The 23,029-nt window shown below is 48.8% G+C and overlaps 1 long non-coding RNA gene across 1 annotated transcript; it reads left to right on the top strand.

Annotated features, from left to right (window-relative positions):
- Nucleotides 1–6,932: 6,932 nt before the first annotated feature.
- On the top strand, nucleotides 6,933–19,144 carry LOC120513531. Its single transcript, XR_005630292.1, has 4 exons — nucleotides 6,933–7,128; nucleotides 8,322–8,444; nucleotides 13,859–13,975; nucleotides 14,058–19,144. It is a non-coding gene; the product is annotated as an uncharacterized LOC120513531 (long non-coding RNA).
- Nucleotides 19,145–23,029: the final 3,885 nt, after the last annotated feature.

The following is a 23,029-nucleotide window of genomic DNA, read 5'->3' as shown; positions in this document are numbered from 1 at the left end:
CTGGAAAAAAAAAATCAGCATTAAACCCAGCTTCTGCAGAATTCTGGGCTGAAACTACCCCTGCACACACACAGCTGTCCACACCTTAGAAACAGTCTTATTTTGTTATGGAGAATGCTGCTGTTAGAGGTTTATCAATAAAACAGAAGCAGATGGCTCATGTAGACATGCAAACCCAGCCTATCTTCCTTTTTGTTCTCTCTGTGGCAGAACAGAGTGAATATGCATCCAGGAGAGGGGGACGTGCTTTGTTCAGAGCAGGGATGCAGGTGCCTGGTGCATAATGCAGGACTGGGAGGAATGGGACGTGTCTGCCTGTCCTTGGTCCCCCTGTCCATCCACATGGACACAGGGGCCCTGTGGCAGCAGGCTGGGGTGTTTCAGGGGCTGAAGAGAGTCCCATCTCCCACTGATGCCTTGGAGTGTCTGTCTGAAACAGAGGCTAGACAAAATTGAGAGAATAAAAGTTGGTATTTATTGAAGGCCTTCACTAGGTTCACCTTGGGCAGCCAAAGCCTCTGAGGGGCTACACCCAAGATGGACAATGGTCACAAGTTTTTCACATAGTTTTTTCCATTTATGCATCAAGGGTTAATCCTGCAATTACAGTTTGAGGTAATGAAGTAATTTACTCCAAATTTCCGCCCCCCAAATCACTGTTGTTTGCATCTCTCAGGGCCTGAGACAATGAGGTGTCCTTGGGTTTCAGGCCTAGAGAGGAATTGTTTTGTCAGAATAAAATGGGAGAACAGCAGCTGACATGCTATGGAGTTTCAGAGTTGCACACTAAAGCAGTACAGGACCTGAAAAATATAAAATCTAAATCCTAAGGCATCACCATCATGTCTCTGCTTCCCTCTGCATGGAGCTGTTCAGCCAACTCTGTGTGGGGAAGGAAAAGTTCTGGCTGTGCCTTTGACATCTGCTCTTCCCTGCTGTCTCACCCAGCCTGGCAGGAGTTGGGGGAGAAGCCCCTCCAGCCCCCTCTGAGTGGTACCCTGGACTCAGCATTTCCCCTGCACACCTGTGATGTGCTGGCTCCTGCACCAGGGCACACAGTCAGTGTCACCAGTGTCCCTGCTGTGTGTAGACACCAGCCTTGCTGCCATCCTGGCTGTGTGTTTGGGGCATGGAGGGATGCCCCCATCAAAAATGGGATGGCCACTTGGTGGAAATGAAGGTAAGAGCTCAAATGATGAGCTGGAGAGGTGAAACTGGGCCAGCAAAGGGTGTGTCAGTGTCTGGTGGCTACTTCTGTTTGCATCTACCTTTGGTCATGATGTATTTGTGAGTGGTTTACTTCTGGCAGGTTGCAGTTGTAATCCCTGCCCACATTAAGATGGAGAGCAACAGAAGCTAAAAAATCCCCAGATTGGTGACTTTGAACTGGGGTTAGCTTGTTCCTCTCAGAATAGCAGTGCCAGATTTGAGGGAGACATGAGAAACCACGATTTCTGCAGCCCTGCTGGCACCCACAGGGTTGGCTTTCCAGGACCAGCCCTGAAATAGAGTTTCTTTTTCTGGCAACAGTTGGTAGCTTCAGTGCCTGGAAACCTCAGCAAAGGCAGCTGATACAAGACATGTCTGAGGACACAGAAAACCCAGCCCAGGGCCTTTCATCTTAAAGACAGTGGAGAAATGGGATATGCTGGGAGGCTCAGAGAGAAACTAGGAAGTTGGGAAAAACTCACCCCCCTTGGCGTGAACTGGGGATGAAGTACATGTTTTGCTCAGGGCTGGTGTTTGTGGGTGACCAGGCTCAGCTGAGAGGGCTGGCAGGGGCTGCAGGGTAGGCTGGGGTCTGCTCTGGGTTGCAGCAATGCCCCAGCAGCTCCTCCAGACACAGGGGGGGATCTGCAGAGCCAGACCCTGTCTGCAATTTGCTCAGGGGTTTGGGAGCTCAGGTGGGTGCTGCTGCCAGGGTCTGAGCTGGCACCAGCACAGCGTTTTCCTGGCTTGGTTATCCTAACTCTGCTTCAGCCCATGCATTTCCTGAAAAACCACTTAAAATTCTCCCTGCCCAATCAACCAGCCTCAGCCCTCCCAGCAAGTCACCCTACTCCTTCCTCCCCAGTAACCCCAGTGCCGAGGGATGCTGGTGAGGCTCCATTGCTGCTCCTACAGCCTCACCCTGTCCTTGAGGGGGTGTCCTCAGCCTCAGGAGGTTTTTCCCGGGCTCGTTCCCATTTCAGAGCTAACCAGCCCAGGGTTGGCTCCATTCCTGCAGGCAGACTCACCTGTGACCCCATGTGAGCTCAGCACACACCACGATGGAGCTGCTGCCCCTGCATTTGGGGAGAGCCATCGGTCTGGGTGCCAGCACTTGGTCAGCTTGGCCCAATGAGGCTGCCCATGGATTTGGTAACAAAAACTCAGGTTTGGGCTCTGTGTACAGCACCACCATGCAAATGCAAGGGCTCAGCACTCCACTTGCTGCTCCTGCTGGGACAGCACTGCTCAGCACGAGCACGTGTGGGCCCCGCCGGGCTCCCGGCTGTGCTGTGTTTGATCGTTCTGATTATCCTGTCCTTCCTCCAGCTGCATTTTCATTCTTTAGAATGACTTCATGCCTTGGCAGAGCACCAAGTGCTGTTTTGTCAAGACATCCTTTTTTCTTTTTTTTAATCCTAATTTTTGACCACTTGGAAAAGTCACATTTTTAATGTCAGGAAACGAAGTTTTGAATTTCAGCGAAAGAGTGATATCATTTTTCACGAGAGGGTGAAAGCATTCCCACTTCTCAATCAGCTCAGTGGAGGCTAAAGCTGAGCTGTCTGCCATCTGTCTCCTTGCCAGCCTCTCTTCCACCACCATCACTTTTTAACAGGTTGGCCAATTTCAATCACATTTGAGAGCAGGGTAACTGTCTCAAAGGCATGTTATGCTTCTACAGATTTTGTCAGCTGGCAGAGGATCATTTCCAGAGAAGCAGAAAGGAGTGGGTTTGATGGCCAAGGGTGGCTGAGCTGGCCCATTGTGACAGTTCCAGCATGTGCTGCCTCTGGTTGAGCTGGGGGTGTCCAAGGGGACATGGTGGAATTTGGTTGGGGATGTGGGGAGAGTGTAGGGAGTAAAGAGCACAGATATGTAGGAAAATGAACTTCATTTTTTCTGCTCTTCCCCAGCTTGTTTCAGAAGGTTTTAAAAAGTTTTTCTCAAATGTAAAAAGTAAAAGAAAAAATTTTTAAAAAAATTAAAATAACAACAAATTTTCTTGTACAATGAGTTGGAAGATAGAGGTGAAAAAGAGTGTCCTAGGACAGAAAGAACAGAAAGAGAAAGAGCTGTCTGCATTTCAGATGGAGGCAGGATTAGCCTCTGAAGGCATCTGGTCCCTCTGAGGCTGGCCAACCACTGGCAGGCTTGAACAGGCTCCAGAAACTGGAGCTACTCATCTTCATTTGCTGTGACAAGCCAGGGGCTGGGAGAGCTTTTGAGGGTCTGTGTCTGACTGGGCCAGGCCAAGGATAAAACCTAGCCCAGGATGCAGCTCCTCACGTCTGGAACTTCTCAGGTACAAATGCAAAACACTTTGGGTGCATTTTATCTTTTGAAAATACTTTCTGCATGCTGTGTTTAGAAATGCAGCACCTGTGTAGGTGTATGCAGCCTGGGAGGGCTGGTGCTTTTCTACACACACCTTTTGAATGTTTGGTGCTTGAATTCAAAAGAGCACATTAATTTAATTCATTTTTTTGAACACTTGACTTGAGGAGACATAACTGCTTTGAAATGAAGGAACTGATTTTTTTTTTTTCTAATTCTGTGAGACAGTTAAAGTAAATGCAAATGTTCTGGGGTTTTATATATCCAGTTGCTCTAAACCATTTAAAAACATGTATTTGTTATAGCACTGAATATGTCAGGCAATCTTGCTGTAGAAAAACTAAAAGTAAAGGAAAAAGCTGCTCTTCTATTGTCTGCCTATCCAGGTTTTATCTTGTGCAGCACGCATTTAAAATCTTATCTTCTCAAATAATATCCCTGCCAATAGAGACTTTGTTCTCAGTTCATGGGTCTGTTGAATTTCTGCTGCACTAAAACACTGTGTGAGTCAGCTGGGCAGTGATTCCTGACCAGGCATCCCTGGCAGAGGAGAAAACTCCTCTCCAGACAAGGAGGGAGGTGATTTCTTGAGCTTCCATGGCAGGAGGAAGGAGATGGGATGGGGTGAGGTGGAGCATCTTCTCTCCTTCCTGATGGAGCCCCTTTGAGCCAGCAGAGCAGTGCTGCTTTACCCTGGCAGGGGATCTGCTTCCCTGCACCCTGCCCCCTTGGAAAGTGGGCAAAGAAAAGCAGCTACACTTGGGTTGTGGTAGAATTTCCTCAGGGCTGATCAGGGGATGGAAACACTTCTTGGATCCAGCTGAGGAAACACAGCTGACCTTTTGGCTGTATATTAATGCCTGCTACTAAGTCCTGCTTTTGTGCTGACAGGAGAGGGGAAGATGTGCCTTTGCAGCAGAAATTGTCTTGATTGTTAGAAAAAATACAGTAAATTTCACAGAGATTGGAGTGAGTGATGCTGTCGTTCATTCAGCTCTTAGGCATGGAGTAGGTGCTTTTTGTGTCTTCCTTTTCTATCTCTGCTTACAGAAGGGATGTTACTGAATTAATTACAACATCTTTGTGAAGAGCTGAAGAATTGCTCAAGTTCTCAATTCAGCAGTAGGGAAATGTCAGATTCACCTCACAGTTAATTTAAAATTACACCAACCTGAACTACTGCTACTGACAGCATAATAATAAGGCAGGTAATCAAAATCAATTAAATTCTAGTGCCTTCCTATTGTCCTAGAAAATTCAAATTTGAAATTAGTTGGAGTTTCATTTGACTTCTCAATAAAAGAAGCAGAGCTTCAGAGACCATTTGAAGTAAATATGTGGCCGTGAGTGATCTTTCCTCAAGCTGCAAAGACCAGGGGAGCCATGTGTGCCCACGTTTGTGCACACTGAGTACCAAATGCAGCCAGGTGATCCAAGGCAAGGCAATAACTGATCTGAGGCTGCTGAATTAACACATGCTAGCTGTGTCTCAGGCTTGCCAAGACCCAGTTTGTTAAAATTTGGGTGAAATATTGATCAAGGTGAATGCCAAATGCAGTGTGCCCCCATTCCCACTGTCTAAGAGGGAGGAGGACAAAGCCTGGTGCAAAATCCTCTGTAGAACCTTCATGGAGCAACCAGAGGGAGGGGAACTCCCTGTGCCCTTCTATCAGTGACCTGATAGAATATGCATTAGACATCTTATAGATCACAGGGGAACAGGGAACTGCCCAGGAGCTTCAAATGTGTCAAAATGAATATGTTCCCATTGCACCTTGCCTTGTTTTTGGCACTGCCTGAGCCTTTGAGTCACCTTTAGTATCAGGAAGGGAGGTGGCAGTACTTGTTTTGGAAGTGTTCAAGGTAAGGCTGGATGGGGCTTTGAGCAACATGGTGTAGTGGGAAGAGTCCCTGCCCATGGCAGGGGGTGGAACAAGGTGATCTTTAAGGTCCCTTCCAACCCAAACCATTCTGAGATTCTCTGGGCTGGACTGAGTGCTCAGATAGGGAGGCTGAGGCATGAACGTGAGTCTGTCAGGAGCAGCGGTGTCACCCATGGTGGTTGTGAGGAAATGGACACATCTGGCAGGTGCAGAGGAAAATTTATTGTCTAGAGATGTTTCTTCTTGCAGAGAAGTCCTGATCAAAGTCCAGGCTTGGTGCTGGGGCTGATCTAAGCCAGTGCTGTACCAGTAACTCCAGTGCAGCCATTGGCACCAACCTGGCTGTCCAGAAAAGCTCATCTTGTGCAACTCCTTTTCACTCTGGGAGTGACCCACTTCATCCAGGGAAGGTCCCTACACATAGCTGGTGTGTTTGCCCTTTGGGGTTTTTTTTGTTTGTTTGGGGTTTTTTTTGTTGTTTTTGTTGTTGTTGTTTTGTTTTTGTTTTTGTTTTTTTTTTTTTTACTTTCCTATCTGCCAGTATTTACATACAGAGCTAGACTTTCAGGAAAAGAGATTTCTCCTCTTTCTGCACACTGTATTGTACAGGTAAGATTTTCCTGACTCCTTTTAATATTTTTCTGGGTGGACCCTTGGTTGTGAGTGTAGACTGAGCCTGGTAATCCACCTATTTCCCTAAGGAGTGTGCTCAGCAGTAAAATCCTGCTATCTGGCTGAGATGCAGGAGTTGTCCCACCCCACAGTGACCTGCTCTTTCATTTGGGAGGAGGTCTGGGTAGTTTTGCTGTGCAGCTTTTTTTCCTACAGCAATCCAAATTCTGGCCATGGGTGTAAGTGCCAGGGTGGGACCCAGGGCACCGTGGTGCAACATCTCAAAAGCTCAGGGGAAAAAGTGGGCCAGGATCTGATGGAGGGAAAAGGGAGAATCATAAATTGGGAGGGAAGAGGAACATGACCCAGTAAGCAGAAGAGCTCGGCTCTCTGCCAGCAGGACCGAATTGGACTCCTCTCCCTCCAGCCCTTCCAGGCACTGGGTTGTGTTTGTCCCGCTCTTGCCCTGAAGCGAGCAGAGCTCTCTCCTTCTCTCAGCGCCGCAAGGAGCGCTGGGCATCTCCGCGGTGCCGGCCCGCTCCGGCACCCCTCAGTCCGCCCTGACGGGGGGTTCATGGTCCCCCCTGCCCGCCCCCTCCCGGGCTGCTCCCCCCTCTCCCTTCTGGCCTTTCACGTCCCCATCCTCTGCAGCTCCTCACCGCCTGTCCAGCTCTGAGCCGCGGCACCCTCTCCATCCTCCGGCTCACGCCGCAGCCCGGCACGGCACGGCCCGGCGCGGAGCATCCCGGTGGCGGGACCTGCTCCTCCCTCCTCCCCTCTTCCTCCTCCCTTCCTCTCTCTCCCTCCTTCGAGTCGCGCCAGTGATGGAGAGAGCGTCACCGTCTCCTAGCAGCGCTCCTAGCAACGCTCCTAGCAACCGGGCAACATCTGCTCCCGCTGGACCAATCCGCGCCGGGAACATCTGGGCACCCACCTCCGCGGGCTGCGGCCGGGAGGTGATGCGCTCCTCAGTGGCTGCAGGGACCCGCAGGAGCTGCCACCGCCGCCAGCAGCACCGCCGCCGCCTCGTCCAGGAGCAGCGAGGGAAGCACGGAGCAGCCCTCCCTCTGGAGCCGGGGCTCGCTGGGTGAGTGCCGGCCGGGGGCTGCGAGCTGCGGGGTTGCCCGTGTCGGCGAGGTGGTGTGGGGCTTTGCCGGTGGGATCTGCTCCAGAGGGTTTAGCAGGTGGCTGCTGGCGTGGAGTAAGTTTTGCTCTTGCTTGGGAGCTCTCGTGGCTTTGCTGCAGCGTGGGAGAGGGAAGAGCCGAGAGGGAGGCTCCGCGCGTCCCGCAGTGCCACGGGCAGAGGTGCTGCTGCTCTGCCGGACTCTACGAAAGGTCATTTCGATCAGAGTCCCCTTTTTACGGTCAGAGCTGAACTCTGCAAAGTAACCATAGCTCCTCTTTCCATCGCCTGTTAATGCTGTCATCCTCTGGGATGACACAACTGTCTAAATATAGTTGTCTTATAGCTGCGAGACACGAGCACGCACACATACCAGCTCTCCTTTCCTTTCTCTCTTGCAGGGTTTAGACATGTCTAATTTCATTCATGTACTCAAGAAAGTCTGAGTGTCTCTGGCACACTCATGTAAAAGCGCAGAGTTTAGGTATACACATGTATCTGTGATGGTTTTTCCCCATGAGAGTGGGAGATGTTCTTACTACAGCGTGCCAAATGCTTCACCCGGAAGGCAAGGCATCAGCCTGGAAAATGTATGTCAGGCAAACTCTGAAATGTGCACCCTGTTAAAGAGAAATGGGAATCTGACTTTCCCCAGACCTGTACTGCTCTGCAGGCAGTGCGAGTGTGTATGATAGAAAATTAATGCTGCTACTCAAAATAATGGCATGGTTTTAATAGTAGCCCTTTAGCTTTCCTCTGAGGTTGACAAGAATTAATGGAGAAAATAATGTGCCATTTTAAGAGGTGATTGGGGCAGAATTAATGTTCTAGCTCCAGAAACATCCGGATATTTAGAGGAGCAAGCTGTATTTTTACAGCATTTGCTCTGAGTGGATTACAGCTACACCACTGAGAGACTGAAATGTTTTTTTTCTTAATGTTTTTTTCTGCTTTCCTGATGTGTGAAAGGGACTCCGGGAAGCAAGGTCAAAGTTAGAGAATTGGGTGTAACATCAGGACACTTATTTATCCCTGTTACTAAGCCCTGTGGGGATGCTGAAATAGCACTTTGTCCTCTTGTGGTCCAGCTGCTCGCCGTGTTTGTCCTGGTTTTGCCACCTGAGCCATGTGTGTTTCTCCTTGATCCCCCACGGCAGGTGAGCGTTCAGCAGGGCCGTGCTGCCAGAAATGCTCGCTGAGCCCGTGCGAGGGGGAAATCTTACCAGAACTGCTGAGATTACCCCAGAACGACCCTTTGCAGGCTGACTCCGCATCCTCAGGTAACCAACGAGTTTGCAAACTTCAGCTGGCTGGGCGGAATGAGGGAATTTGCTGGGATTAATGTCGAAAGGGGGTGAACCTGGAATTATTGTTTTATTCTCTTGGGGAAAGCAGTGGGTCTCTAAGGAGGGAGACAGGAGTAGTCACTCAGCCATTAAGACTCATGCCTTCACGCCCTCACGAGAGCTATTCAGATGCTTGTGCCTTGTACACATGTGTGCCCAGGGAGAATCTGCAATTAGGGAGGTCTGCAGAGCAATCAGCAAACTAAAAGGCGGTTTTAAAGTGCAAAGGCAGCGGACAAGAGTGCAGCTGGGGGTCCCCACCTCCCCGTGGGTCAATGAAAGGGGGCTTGCTCTGCCTGATAAGGCTCGGTGTGCTAGAAGGGCTGACATCGATTGGCAGCAGCGTGAAATCCTGGGGCTGGCATGTGTTTTCGATCCACATGTGGATCTGTGGTCTGGTAGCTTTGCATTATCAGCTGGGAATCCCACAGTGGGACCAGCTGCTTCTGCTGCCCTAGGAGAGGAGAAAAGCAGCAGCAGGGCATGTGAAACCAGGCGCACGTTTCAGCTGAGCACCCCCTAATTGCGAGCGCTCTGAAGGTTGGAGACGGGGGAGTTTATCACCGCAGTTTGACAGCAGTGGCAAGGACATGATGATAACGTCCTGCCATGTCAAAGTCACGTCTCCCGCTGATAATAAAGGCCAGCTTCTGTGTGCTCAGAAGCCTCAGGTTTTGTGTTTGAGCACGCAAGGGATGCTCAGCGAAGGTCTCCGTCTCAGGCAGCTGTAGCTCGCGTGTTGATCGCTCTCCTGCGGGCTGCGATAGGAACCCTGCAGGGCAGCGGCACATTTGAGTCACCGCTCGGCCGGCCGGCTCCGTGCTCACCCCCTGCAGATGTCTGCATCAACAACCAAACAGAATCGATTCCGACGAGCCCTTTCTCTGCAGCGCTGAGCAGGCAGGGAGGAATTTTCTTCCCGAGGAAAGGTGCGGGAGCAGGCAGGTGAGGGGATGCTCCCAAGGGCTCACGTAACAAGTTGTGCAGAACCGGGGCTTGCAGATCCCTCCCTGTTGTTTGGGATGCAAAAGCACAAGCTCAGGCGTTTTTTTCCTGCTGGATGTTTAATCATTTTTTAAACTCCGTCTTAGCTCCTGTCTCGGCTAGGCTGCAGCCCCGTGGAGATCGCCCGGCATTAATTCATGCCGAGGAGGGGCTGCTGTCACTGGGGCGATGCAGGAGCGCAGGTGAAGTGACTTTGCTGCAATTTGCAGTTCAAATGCGAAGTTGCCATGATATAAATCTATTTCCAATCCAATTTAGATAAGACAGCCCTCTGTCCAAACATGCCTAATAACTCTGCGAGTACCACACCGCAGCGCACCATAATTATCCCCGGAGAAATAAACAGGAACGGACACATTTTGCCCCGCTGAAAGTACAATTAAAACCCTTGCGGTGATGACTCTGAGAGCTCCGAGCCTGAGACAGAGGCGTCTCTCCCCCCACCGCCGCGCGTGGGATTTCTATTCCGGACTTCCATTAGCGCTAATGGCAGCGGCAGCCGCCGTGCCCCGCATTCCGAGCAGGGGCTGGAAACAGCGGGCAGAGCAGCGGCAGAGCCCGCCCGGGGCTGCCGAGCCCCCGGCAGCCCCCGGCACCGAGCCCGCGGGGAGCGGCGCCGGGATGCTGGATGCGCTTCCCCACGCTCATCCCGGCTGGAAGGACAAACCCCAGGCTCAGGACTCAGCGCTGTGCTGTTCGGTCCCCGTGGGGAGATTTGGCCCCGTGCCTTGGCTTGTGGTGTAAGCGCTGGAGAAAACGTAATGTGATTAAGATGTATCTGTCTCTGAGCTTGAGCGAGGCAGAGGCAGTGACTCATACCACCTTGCTGGAGCTGTCAAAACACTTGGCTCGCGAGAATAGCCTTCTACACAAAAAGCACTGATTCAATATGTTTATATTTAAACAAAACACTGAGGGTCTGATTCACTGCGGCATTACTACAGCCTTGGATGGCTGTAACCCCAGCCAAGCAGCTCCCAGGCAGGCACAGAGCCGTGCAGAGCTGACTCCCAACAAGGGTTAGAGAAAGGCTTGGTCCTTGAGAGCCTCCTGCATGGAGAGGGGTCCCTGGAGGGCTTTAGCACCGCTGCTGGTGTTGAGGGCACAGCTCGTGCTCTCGTTCCCCTGAACCTGCAGACAGAAGTGTGGGCACCGGCAGCAGCCACAAGAGATATGGTGATGAAATGAGTGGAGGTGGGATGGCAGCTGCGCTGATCACAAGAGCAGACCCTGAACTTCTCTCGAGCAGCCCTGGGATGGGACTGGAGTGCCTCCAGCTCACTGTCCCACCCTGCAGGGGTGCAGGCAGCACCCCTTCCCTGCCGAGGCACCTGTGACAGCCCCTGGGAGCTGCTGAGCTGGGGAAGTGGGTGCTCCAGGCTCTGCAGATTTGGAGCTGCTGGGAGTTGCTGACAGATGGTGTGGTGTTGAGCAGCTTGGGGCGACTTTGCTCCTCAAATGTAGTCTTTCATTTAAAACTGGGAACACATTTCAAGCCAAACTCACAGCCTAGAGATGCTCTTGGTGTTTGATTGGTCGTTGTTTCTCTTCCTTGGTCCTAAACTAAGTTATGGATGTTGGGGTGAGGGGGTCGTGACAACTTTGCTGCTTTAGCTGATGTAAGGAACTGAAATTCAGCCAACCAAGGGTATGTACCAGGCTGGTGCTGAACATAACCTCAGAAAAGGAAGCCAGTTGGGTGCTCAATGAACACACTGCCAGGATGGTCATGTGTGTCCCTCAGCAAAATACAATTTTTCTGTCTGCTCCTGCCAGCCAGCACCATGGCATGTGCAAAACCAGAGCCCTCCTTGCCTCCCAGCCACAGGCTGACAGTGCTCCTTCCCTTGTCCTGGCTCCCTGATGTCTCCAGCACCACCTGTGCTCAGGGGATGCTGAATTTCAGTCACCCTCCGTCTCTGGGGCAGGAAGCAGAATTCCTAAAGACAGAGTTTTGCATGGAGCTGGGGGAGCTGCAGAACTGAACTGAGATGCTCTGCACACTGTGGTTGTCTGTGCTACCCCTGCACTCAGGATGATTTTCTGCTTCCACTGCACACAGGCAGTGACAGGGCTGTGCTTCCAGCCTTTTCCCTGAAAAGCACTAGGGAGCATGTTTTAGCATTTTAGAGGTTTGGTTTGAGGGAAGGGATCTACCTGTATGCTGGCTTTGGCTCCTTTCCCAGCCCTGACAGCCTGGGTGGTTATGGGAATGTCACTTCATCTGTCTGTACCTTTCTCTTCCTCAGAGCAGTGTGAGGAAAACTGTAATGTTCTCCCATCCCATGGCACTGGGAGATAAATGCATTTGTTGTTGTGCTCAGATTACACAGCACAGTGGGGTTTCCACCTAGGAGAACACGATATCAGAGTAATTAAATATCCAGGCTGCCCCCGGCTCTGGTGTAACTCAAATATTGGAATGAAACCTGCAAGCAGAGAAGGTTGCTGCACATGAATTTAAACCTGTGTTTGCAGCTACTCAATGCCAGTGGAGTGGTGAAGACCACAGCCCTGCCCTTGCCCTTGAGAGCCGAGGTGGGTGCTGGGAGCATCTCTGATGTGTGTGGTGGTCCAGCACAACTAGAACCTTGAAAGCCTTGGCAGTGCTGTCCCACTGTGAGAGCAATAGTCCCTCTCCTGGAGAAATGCTGGTCTGAAGTGCAGTCCATGTCCTGATGGGTCCAGGAGCAGGGCTGAGGGGTCTTGACTCCAAATTGGTGTTACTCCACCTGTCAGATTTCTGCACACATCTGTAGAATTCTTCATGAAAATCCTCCATCCTCACAGACTTAAAACTCAGTGAGAAAATGCAGGAATCCTCTCACTGAAGGGATTTCTTCTTCAGCCCCTTCTTGTGGGTTTTTGATGTAGAGGAAGGAAGGGAGGACATGTTTCTCCTTCCTGCCAGTGAAGAAGAGATGCTGTGTGTGGGTATCTCATCACCCCCAGCAGCAGCTGAGGCTCAAGGAGCCCTTCATACCCCATGGAAGGATCCTTCCAGCAACATGAGGTCTGTGTTGTGGCTGTGAAATGCATTATTGCTTTTCTATTGTGTCAGGGAACCAAATCCTTTATTTCTTAGAAAATCTAAGTTTCAAATGCTTCCATAGAGAGATCCCAGTTTGGGGAAGAAAATATTTTCCATAGGACCTGACTTTGAGTTATTCTGTGAAGTGTCTCTGGATACTTTCTTCCCCTGGATTGCCTTTTAGACATCAGTATAATAAAGTCTTTTGGTTTTTATTTTTTTGTTTTGTTGCCTTTTTTTTTAAGTACATTTAAAAGAAAATAACATAAATTTCTTATAAAAAGGTTTTAGACATCAGTATAATAAAGTTTGGGGGGTTTTTTTCTTTCTTTTTTTTTTCTAAGTACATTTAAAAGAAAATAACAGAAGAAAATTTCTTATAAAAAGGAGGAGATTGGGAGGAGATTTTTCTTCCCAGAAATGCACAGGGCTCCTCTTTTCTGTTTTCTGATGAACAGCCAAGCAAAGCCTAGTCCTGGCTCTCACAGGAACCCAGTGCTCACCAGGCTGAGTACCACTGGAATTATGGACCTCATTAAGATGCTGAATTAGCACCATGTCACCTTTCCAGGGAGATGAGGAAGCTCAGATCAGGCAGCCCAGAGAGCCCTGGTCCTCTACAGGGCTCAGCTCTGGAGGAACAGACCTCCCCATGGCTCTTGTCGCAGGACAGAAGCCCAATAATTCCTTTTCTTATCCCAAATGTTGAGCCTCCATCCTCTGTGCCCTGAAAAACTGAAGCCACCCGGAGAACAAACCCACTCCATCACCCTCCCACTGAAGTGGGGCTCTCCTGCTCTTCTGAGACAACAGTACCACCTAGTGAATGCGCTCTGCATCGGTTTTCCAGGGAAGCCAGGGAGCTCCCTGCATGGTGGATGGAAATCAAAACCCAATCCTCGGCCTGCACACCCCACAGCAAGGCACAGGGCCCATCCTGGTCCCTGCTGCAGTGCACGGTGACATTCCCATCTAGGGCGTTCCTGCCTGCTCTGTGGGGCTGTGGCTGGCCCTGACACCCACTCAGCTGTGGCACCAGGAGCTGTGCCCTGTGCTGTGCCCTGTGGTCACTCCAGAGAGGGGAGAGGGGCTGGCTGTGCTGGCAAGCCTCAGGGCGGCTGTTTCAGAGGCAGCTTCACATTTGCCAGCCTCTCAAGGGTTATTCCAGCAGGCTGAGGGCTGCAGGCTGAGTCTGAGTGTTGTCCTGGCTGCACTCCCCCTCTGGATCCCTCCTTGCCCTGCACACCCCAGCCTGTGATGCTGCAACCACCACCCTGGCCAGTACTGACTTTCTTTTTCCTCTTTTGTGCAGAGCTGATCTGATCGGGGCCTACCAAAGACATTAACGACGTCGAAAGTAGCTTACTTTAAGAGAAAATATGCAGAAGAAGAACATTTACATCAAGATTACCATGAGTATTGTCCAAAAGTGAGTATCTCTCTCTCTCCAGACCCCACCCTCCCCCAAATTTCATCCCTTGATGCTAAAGCCCCATCCATTTACTCCCCAGCACCTGATACTACCAGAGGACAGGACTTGTATCCTAAAACTGTCTCTCCAGAAACTCCGCTTCCTGGACGACCCCGAAGCCTATCTCCGCAGGTCTGTATTAATTAACAATCTGTTGAGGAAGATCCACCTAGAGACAGAGAGGGAGAGCTATGAATACTTTAAGGAGGCTCCGTGCTATAGGACTGCCTACTCTGACGCACGAAAACGGCTGAAGCTGATGGTGCAGGAGTGCTGTTCCCAGTCGCTCTATTATGAAGAGCTGCACTCGTATCGCATCGTGCCTTACTCTGCAGAGAGCGCCGTCTACGGGATGGGCTACACGGGCAGCCACCTGGAGCAAAATTCTCAGTTGCTTATTTATAAAATGAATTAAAGTAGCTGTTAGACCCACTGATGTTTGTTTCTGAATGCTTGGACTGCTTGTTGAGGTGTTGAGGTGAGGCACTAGTTGCAGACGTGTTTGCGATGGGAGGCGGAGGCGGCGGGGAGCTGAGTGGAAGGTGCTTTGGATGATGCTCTGCGGCCCCTGCTGCCAACCCCCGGTGTGAAGCACCTTGCTTACACACAGAGAGGTGCAATGCAGAGGTCCTAAAGCTGCAGAGACTGCGCACAAGGCGGTTTGTAGAAACAAAGCTGCACTTAAAGTTACCTGTGTGTAGATACGGATGCTCCAAATCACTTTCGCAGTTAAATTACGCCATCCCCAGTGCAAGGGGAGCCCCCGAGGCAGTGGAGTAGTCTAACAGTGAGGAGTAGAACACAAGTTATCTGCTGTAAAAGTATAGACAGGAAGTTTCTTTGAGAATTGCTTTGACCATGAAGGAGTCGGTGCCAAAGGAATTAGTCTTTAGGATTTTCAGAGACTGAACTCGCTTGCTACTTACAGACACTCTGTACTGAGATTTGCAAGGGTTTGTGGGTTGGTTTTTTTTAAAAAATAATTGCATTCACTTTTTACTTATATTATCTCTTAGCTGGTATCTACTTTGCTATTTTAATGCAAACCAGAATGACTCACAGGAAAGATTGTTTCTTCAGCCCATCATCAGTGTTCCCTTAACTTCATTTGCCTCTTCCCCTAGCTGTTTCCCTGAATACTTCTTTGCATGCTAATTTGCTGTTTGGCCCGAGGTTCACACTGGTGCTAGGGAATAGACAACGATTTCTTTTTATGTGGACTATAAAAGGCAGAAAAACAATGATAACTCTCATAGATAGAGAATGAATGTATCTGACAGATGATGGTAAGACCTCAGAGGCTCTCCTGATAAAACTGCTCAGCATTAGTAATAATGTTTCAGGTTAAGTGAAATGTCTAACTTCAATCTGGGAATTAACTTTAAAATATGTAAATATATATATTTCACAAGCTGTGGCATGTGGGATGTTCAGCAAACGGAATGACTACAAGTGGAAAGTTTCATAGCTGCCAAAGCTACGTCTTGAAAATACCAAAGAGTAACATTAGGGAAAAGATGATGCTCCAGCAATGGGGCCAGAAGCAGAGATTGCACTATAATCTTGGAGAATGTGATTAATGAGCCTGGAAATTAGCTGTCAGGGACCTGCATCCCAGAACTGCTGAACAAATACACAGGATGGTTCAAAGCCTGTCAAAGTCCTACAGGTCTGTTGGCTTTGCCTCGCTGGCTAGCACCACTTTAAAGCTTTAAAACAAAGTAAATAATAGTGCACACTCAGCTGGAGGCATATATATATATATATATATATATATATACATATATATATACATATATAGCTAAGAACCTAATTTTTTTTATTTGTTTTGAAAGGCTTTGCTCTTGCAGATGTGGCTGATGCTATTTCTGAAGCATTATATAGTGTAAAAAAATACCTTGTGGCTTGCCAGGAATGTGCTTTTTGTGTCAGATTCCTCCTGTGACCCTGCTCAGAGCACCCTGGTCCTGTGTGTCACACATATCGTCACAGTCCAGGCACATGTTAGTGCTGGAGAAAAGGCAGAAAGGCAAAAGCAAAAAGGTGTGAAGAACAAAGTTAACTCTGGTGTCAGTAGTTAGATGTCAGTACAGGTTTAGGAGACAGAAGGAAGCAGTAAAAATCCAGATTTTTTTTTTATTAAATTAAAAAACATAATGTCAGCAGTGTAAATCAAAGCAAGGATAACCTGCAAACTGGAGAACATAAACATCTCAGATACTGTGGGAAGGCTGAAAAAACAGGGCATGCTGTTTGGGAGGTGCTGCTAGTCATGATGAATGTTCAGATCTCTGTTTTTGCTTTGAGACAAGCCATAAGTATATCTTAAAAAAAGGTGTCTTTCAATCCTCAGCCAGTGCAGTTCAGCCTCAGAGCTTCCTGGCTGTGCATGGTTTGATTCCTGCTGTCCCTGGGCTTGCACCAGCCCAAAATCATGGAGCTGATCCAGTTGCATGATTTGAGCAATGGTTTCAATGTGGTTTGAGAAATTTCCAGTGGAAAGGGGCCATGCCCATTTCAGCAGGGGCTGGGAGAGCCCAGGCTGCTGCTGAGGTGTGCAGGACAGCCCCAGTATGAGCAGTGAGAGCTGGCAGAGAAGCCTTGTGCTGTTGTCAGAGGTGTCATTATCCCCCAGGAGCTCTCTGGCCCCTGCAGCACTGGGAACGCCTCGTGCCACCCCAGGGCTGGGGGAATGGTGAAGGAAAATTGCTCCTGTCTTCTGATTTTTCAAACCATGTAATTTTCCACTCTGAAGTGGTTTTGATTTATGCATTTTTTTTCTCTTTGTGTCCATTTTCACTTGATTTCATAACGATCTAGCATGTACAGGAAATGTTTAAATGCTTCTTTTCTCTCACTAACTGACTTTTTGTATTCATAGGATGGTTCTGGCTTGAATAAACAAGTCTTTTAACGTAAAATTAGAAATGTTTCAATGAAATGAAAAAGTCCAGTAGGATCAAAGTCTTTAACCTCACCTGAACAAAAAACCATTGGTCCTGTCAGATTCACATTTGAAGAGGTTCTTTGCCTGCTGAAAGAGGCAGATACTTTCTTGCCTATTGAAAGCTTGTCTGTGAAGGCGTTGTGATAACTGAACAGATATAACAGACAAAAATCTGCATCAAGTCACAAAACACCTTGGGCTACCTAGGAAGGAGGACGATAATTTACTCATGTTTTTCTCATGTGCTGTTTTCTTGAAGAAAACACATTGTCTCTTTTTTTAATTTTCACTTGCTCCAGGAGCTGTTGAAATGGATTATTTATTTCTAGAGAACAGATTGAATTTTTTATGGTTGACTTTTTGATATGGAATTGAATCAAAGGTTCGCTATTCTATATGCTTTAAGTCCGCTTCAGTTTCTACTGCCTTCTCCTTTGCCCAGTGATTGGTGCTGCTGAAAAGCGGGTCTGAAAATTTTGATTTGAGTGCTTAAAAATAGTTTATGGGGTGATAAAGAAGTACAAATGTGCAATAACATTGCAAGTGACTCCCAAAATATTTGACACCTTTTGAATTATATACTTACATTGATTTTAACATTTAGTTGCCAAGTTACTGGGTACCAGCATTTTAATACAGCTACATACAGCGATTTTTCTTTTTTGGGTTTGTAGCTACAGTTCAGCTCTTCTGGCTTCTGATGTGAGAATCTGTCTGTAGGTGGTCAACTTTCAGTGAGATAGATTTTTATATATATATATGTTCTATTATGACTGCATTAGGAACTCCTACATATGGGCTATGTTTGCACTGGATGTAAAGAAAGTCCTTGCTTCCCTTTGACTCAGTTGCCTTGGAGATAGAATATTCATCAGAGAGAATATAGATGAGCTGGGTAACAAGGACAGCCTTGGTGAGGAGAGCTGATCATTTGGAAAATGACTGGCTTAGGACATTTAATTTTCACCTGGGAATAGCAGCACACTTGGCTGTAATTAGTGTTTCTATGAGTTGAGTTTTCTTTGTGCTGCTTTTCTGGCTGGGCACGCTGGTGAAGGGTGCACAGGGGTGTCTTTGTGGGGGTCACAGTGGGTGTGGGGTCTGGTGCAGAACCCCAACACTGAGTTTGAGCAACCTGCCCTAGTGCCAGTGTCCCCACCCACGGCAGGAGGGCTGGAACCAGACAACCTTTAAGGTCTGTTCCAACCCAAACCATTCCATGATTCCATGATTCTATGTTGTTAGGGCCCTGACCCTGTGAATGCTTGGGTTATCACCCTCGCTCAGAGCCTGTTGCTGGAGCCTGAGAGGCTCCTCATGTTCTTGATGCTCAGCATGTGCACGAGCTTGTGGGGCTGGGGCTGCCAGATCCCCTCAGCCGCCGCGCTATCGGTGACCCCCGAGCTGCCGCTTCAGCTCTGCAACACATCTCTCTTGCACTGTAAATTGAACTTCTGTTTTCCAATGAATGTGTTGAGTATATGGACTATTGTGCCTTAAAGTCCCATCCTCGTACGAGCCTTTGTAAATGTTCTGTAAATCCGCAAACCGCCCGTCGCTGGTATCTCTGTGCACTCTCTCCAGATCTGATTTGGTACTTGGCAGGACCTTGGGAAACCCAACCCTGACCTCAGTTTGCCATGAACACAGAGGGGATTTGCCAATTCCCTCTTTTCTTTTTTTCGGATTGCTTTCCTCTCTGACATTCATGAAATTCTGTTTGTCTGGTTTCTGCCACAGGTGGGCTCTGCACCACCTGCAGCGCCAGGAGCCCCTCGTAGGAACTCAGAAAGTTGTAAAAAAGTTGTCTCCAGATTTTAAACACCACCTGTAGATTGCTCCCAGGAGGGAATCACAGCTGCATATAGCAATTGTGGCAGGTGTTGTCAAGTATATCATCATATATTTGACTTGGTTGACAAAGCAGAGAAGGGAACACCTATTTCTATTGAAATGCATGAGCCTGCATTATGTTAAATACATGGTGATTATACACCAAATAATTGGAATAGTTCTGTAACAAACAAAAAAAAAAAAGCTTTTTAATGTTTAAAATTACCTGGGACCTGACTGAAGGTTTTTATGAAATTGTTTTCTAAAGTGAATAGTAGAAAAATGTATATGTATTTTAAATATACGTATGATGTGCATGTTATTAATAAAGATCTATTTCTATTGAACCAGACGGACTCTTGTTGATTGTATGTTGTTTGGTTTACAAGGTAACATGTAATGTTTCTAAAGAAAAGTTTCTAAGTCCATCAATCCCCTAAAAAACTTATAACTACAGATTCTTTGAAGGACTTGGATCAATGAGCAAACCTGGGCTAACTCCTCTGTTATTCACTAGTCCTGCCCTGATCCCACTGTTTGCATCCCAACTTGCCTCTGGATTTGCAAGACCCTTCTTTTTCTTGTTTCTGTATTTTATTTCAAAATCTGCAAGGAACCATTTTCATAATGATGTTCTGCAGGGCATGTTCCAGATGCTGCCAAAGGGTCAAAGTTAAAATAGTTAGCTTTTGGAGCCTTTCAGAATTTTTTTTTTTTTACTAAAAATCCTGATTATGATAGAAAGATCACCATCTTCCTTACCCTCAGGAATTTTTCTTGAAGAAGCTGAAGAGAAACACTGAACATATTGAAGAGATACTGAAAAGGAAAAATGTTTACAAAGGATGGGTTTCCCCCTGTGGGCAGGAGCCTCTTGAGGCAGTCACAAGGAAACATCTTCCAGGGCCAGGTGCTTCTGCCCCCATGTCCAGCCAGGACTTGGGTACCACCTGGGCTGCAGGTCCCAGTTTTGGAAAGACTGAGCATCCCAACCAGGTGCCATAGGCACAGCAGCACACCAGTCACCTCCTCTGAGGCTCTTGCATCAGGAGACAGCAGCTGAATGTTTCAGCCTGAGGACAGCTCTGAAACCACTGATCCTGAGCCCCCTACATGCCTCATGTGAATGTGGTGTTGCCAGGATTAGCAGCCACCACTCAAATCCTGGAGTGTTCCTTATCAGGCACAGTCCTTTACCTGTCTCTGAACCACTCTTCTTTTTAACCAAAAAGCAATACCTTGGCCTGGGGATGTGCATGACCTAGAGGAATGGGCTTGTTGCATGTCTGCAGTTTCAACCTGCTTTTGTGTGAATGACCAAGGGCCTCTGGCATGGAGAGATATATTCAAATGCCCAAAATTCCTCCTGGCTGTAGGCACACAGTTTGTGTGATTGGGAGTGGGGCTGTGGCTGAGCCCCATCCCCATGGGCACAGCTGTGAGCAGCACTGACAGCAATGAGCCATGGAGTGCCCAGGGGCACTGACCAACACCAAAGGGAGCAGAGGGCACACAGGGGCAGTGCATCAACATGAGGGGTGTAAAAGGGTAGGCTAAAGAACAAGAAGGGCAGATGCTTGAAACCTTCTGAAGTGGTGATGCTCTGTATGGGTTGAAGATTTCTGAAATTGTGTGGTGATGCTCTGTGTATCGTGGCCATCTCAACTGTGACACCTTGGTAGGAGCTGCCACCTCTGAGGATTCACCACACAGGTAAGATGTGCTGAGGATTCCTTGGCCCAGTTGTGGGGAGAGCTGTCTTAGTGTGAAAACAAAAGGTACTGAAGCAGCTTCCCACTTCCCAGAACAGAGGCACTGGGTTGCCCAACACAGGAAAATTTTTCTGCTGTGGATCTTTCCAAGGTCATGTGCATCATCCTGCCACAAATTCACCTGCAGACTGAGGGTGGGGTCCTCTATGCCAATTTCTCTGCTGCTTAAGGAGCTGATGAAAATACCATGGCCAGACTGTTGTGGGCTTGCTCTGCACTCAGCTGTATTTTCTTTTTAGCTCTTTACAGCCACTTTGAATTGAAGTAGCTGCTGGGCTGCCCTACCCTGGCACTGCCAGCCCAGATCCATGGAGCAGCTGGCACAGGACCCAGGGAACCCAGCTGGGAGCTGTAACTCATCATTACATCCCACCCTCGGTGCATTTCAGGGCTTAATTAATTCAGGCCCCAAGACAAGCAGTGCTGATGGCCAAACCAGGTGATGCTTTGAGCTCCTGGCTGCAGAGTGCTGAGCAGAGCCCTGCAGCCTCCCAGCTCTCCTGGTTCAGTGGGGGGCTCTGCTCTGCCTTGCTGCCCACTGGCTGATGTGCCACTGATGGGAAATTGTCCCCAGTTAGGCTGAGTGGTGCCAAATTGTAGCTCTTACTGGTTGAAGGAGTCTCCTTTTTTTTGTGATATAAACTGCTCTGTGGAAATCAATGCCAATTTGCTGCAAGGAGGTTTGTGTGTAACATCTGCTGTCAGGGGAGGGGAAGGATGGCTGGAAAGGAAAAAGTGGCTTCTGCCTGTAAGGTGCCAGAATCCCCTGTTCATAGTGGGGTAGCTGTAACTGCTTGCCTGTGTTTGAGCTCAGGGCCATGCAGACATTCCAGGTGTGCTGAGACCATCCCATTACAGGGTTCCCTGGGCTCTGTGCCAGCTGCTCCCTGGATCTGGGCTGTCAGTGCCAGGGTAGGGCAGCCAGCACGGTCTGGGCACCTGACAAGCCCACAGCCCTTGCTGGGATGCTGGGGGGAGCCACAGGGGTTTTGGGATCATCAATCCCATACACAGAAAGCATTCCAAAAGGCTGGATGCACAATGCCCCAGGCAGACGGGGTGTCTCCCAGAGCTCTGGTGAAGGCAGGGGTGGCATCTCAGCATGGTATTATCCGGGGAAACATTGGGATTTTGTAGGCAGCTGGAATTGCAGGGTGGGACTCTGTAAATGTGACAGTGCCATAAGGTGCTGCACTGTGTTTGTAAGCATTAATGCAGGTCCTGCATGGCCAGGTGTAGAGTGATCTCCCACCTTTTGATAATGGAATCAGAGTGCTGTTCCTGATGATCCCAATGAGATGGGTCACTGGCTTACAGCATTAATGTAAATAGTTATTTTTCTGCAAAATTTTGAGTCTAAGGCTAATGGGTATCTTGGTACCCTTTAGGAGCACAGGTCTGTCTGCAGATAGCTGTGCTGAAGACAAGTCTGCCCTGGAGGAGAACCAGAGATTGTCTGGCAGCTGCTCAGACAGGTGCAGAATGCAGAGGCTGCTTTGGGAGCACCTGAATTAGGACAAAAATCCTGGGCTGGAAGTTTTCAATTCCCAAAAGTCTTGCACTGGCTATCAAAGAGTTCCTTTTCTCCTGGGATTGTTTTACCTGGCAGTTTGTGTTCTGGGAGAAGGGTCTGAGTGAAGACATGACCAGGGGCTCATGGACTGGCTCAGAGGTGTTTGCTCTGGTTCCATGTGGGATAAAAAAATCAGTGGTGGAAGGGAGACTTGTCATGAGGCTGAAAAAGCCCACATGGATCTTGAATTTGCAGTTCTCTAGGCTGGGATCACCTGGAAAGGGAGGGCAAGCTGCAGATAGCACAGGGCTATAGGAAATCAAAGGCTGGTACCCTGGGGACTGAGCCTCCTTGTCCCTTGTCCCTTCCTCCCCGGCAGGTCGCTGTTCCCCCAGCGATGCAGGGCAGGTTTTGTGCCTGAAGATGGCACTGCTACATTGGAGAATTGCTGGAAAATTGCTGTCCTGGAAAGCAGGCGGGCAGAGCAGCTGGGGGGAGCTCAGGTGAGGGTGTGTCGGAACCCAGGGCATCCCTCTGGATGCCCTGGATGTCTAAAAGCCCCGGCAGGAGAGTCGGAGACCCTGGCAGGAAGCCAAAGACACTTGGGAATTCAACCTCAATGCATGGAGCAAATTACCAACTTTATATGAAGAGTCACAAAAGTTTAAGTAGCATAACAGTAGTTGTCACAGGGTGAAAGGTGAAATTTTGAAGAATTTTACTGTGGGGGTCTAGGGGCAAGATGGAGGGATTTGGGCGTTGTCCTGTCCTTCTTCTTCCTAGCCTCCATCTTGTTGGTGATGGTGGCACTTTGGGATTGGTTTAGGGTAGAAAGTCACTGTCTAACACGGGTGATAGGTATTGGAACACAACTGTAAATATTGAATACATAGTTTATAGTATAAAAGACAACACCAGCCCCGTGGGAGAGCAGTGTGCCTCAGACT

The sequence above is a fragment of the Passer montanus genome, unplaced genomic scaffold, assembly GCF_014805655.1.
Source record: "Passer montanus isolate IOZ18808 unplaced genomic scaffold, ASM1480565v1 scaffold82, whole genome shotgun sequence".
Classification (NCBI taxonomy): domain Eukaryota; kingdom Metazoa; phylum Chordata; class Aves; order Passeriformes; family Passeridae; genus Passer; species Passer montanus.
This window is presented reverse-complemented; position numbering and strand designations above follow the sequence as displayed.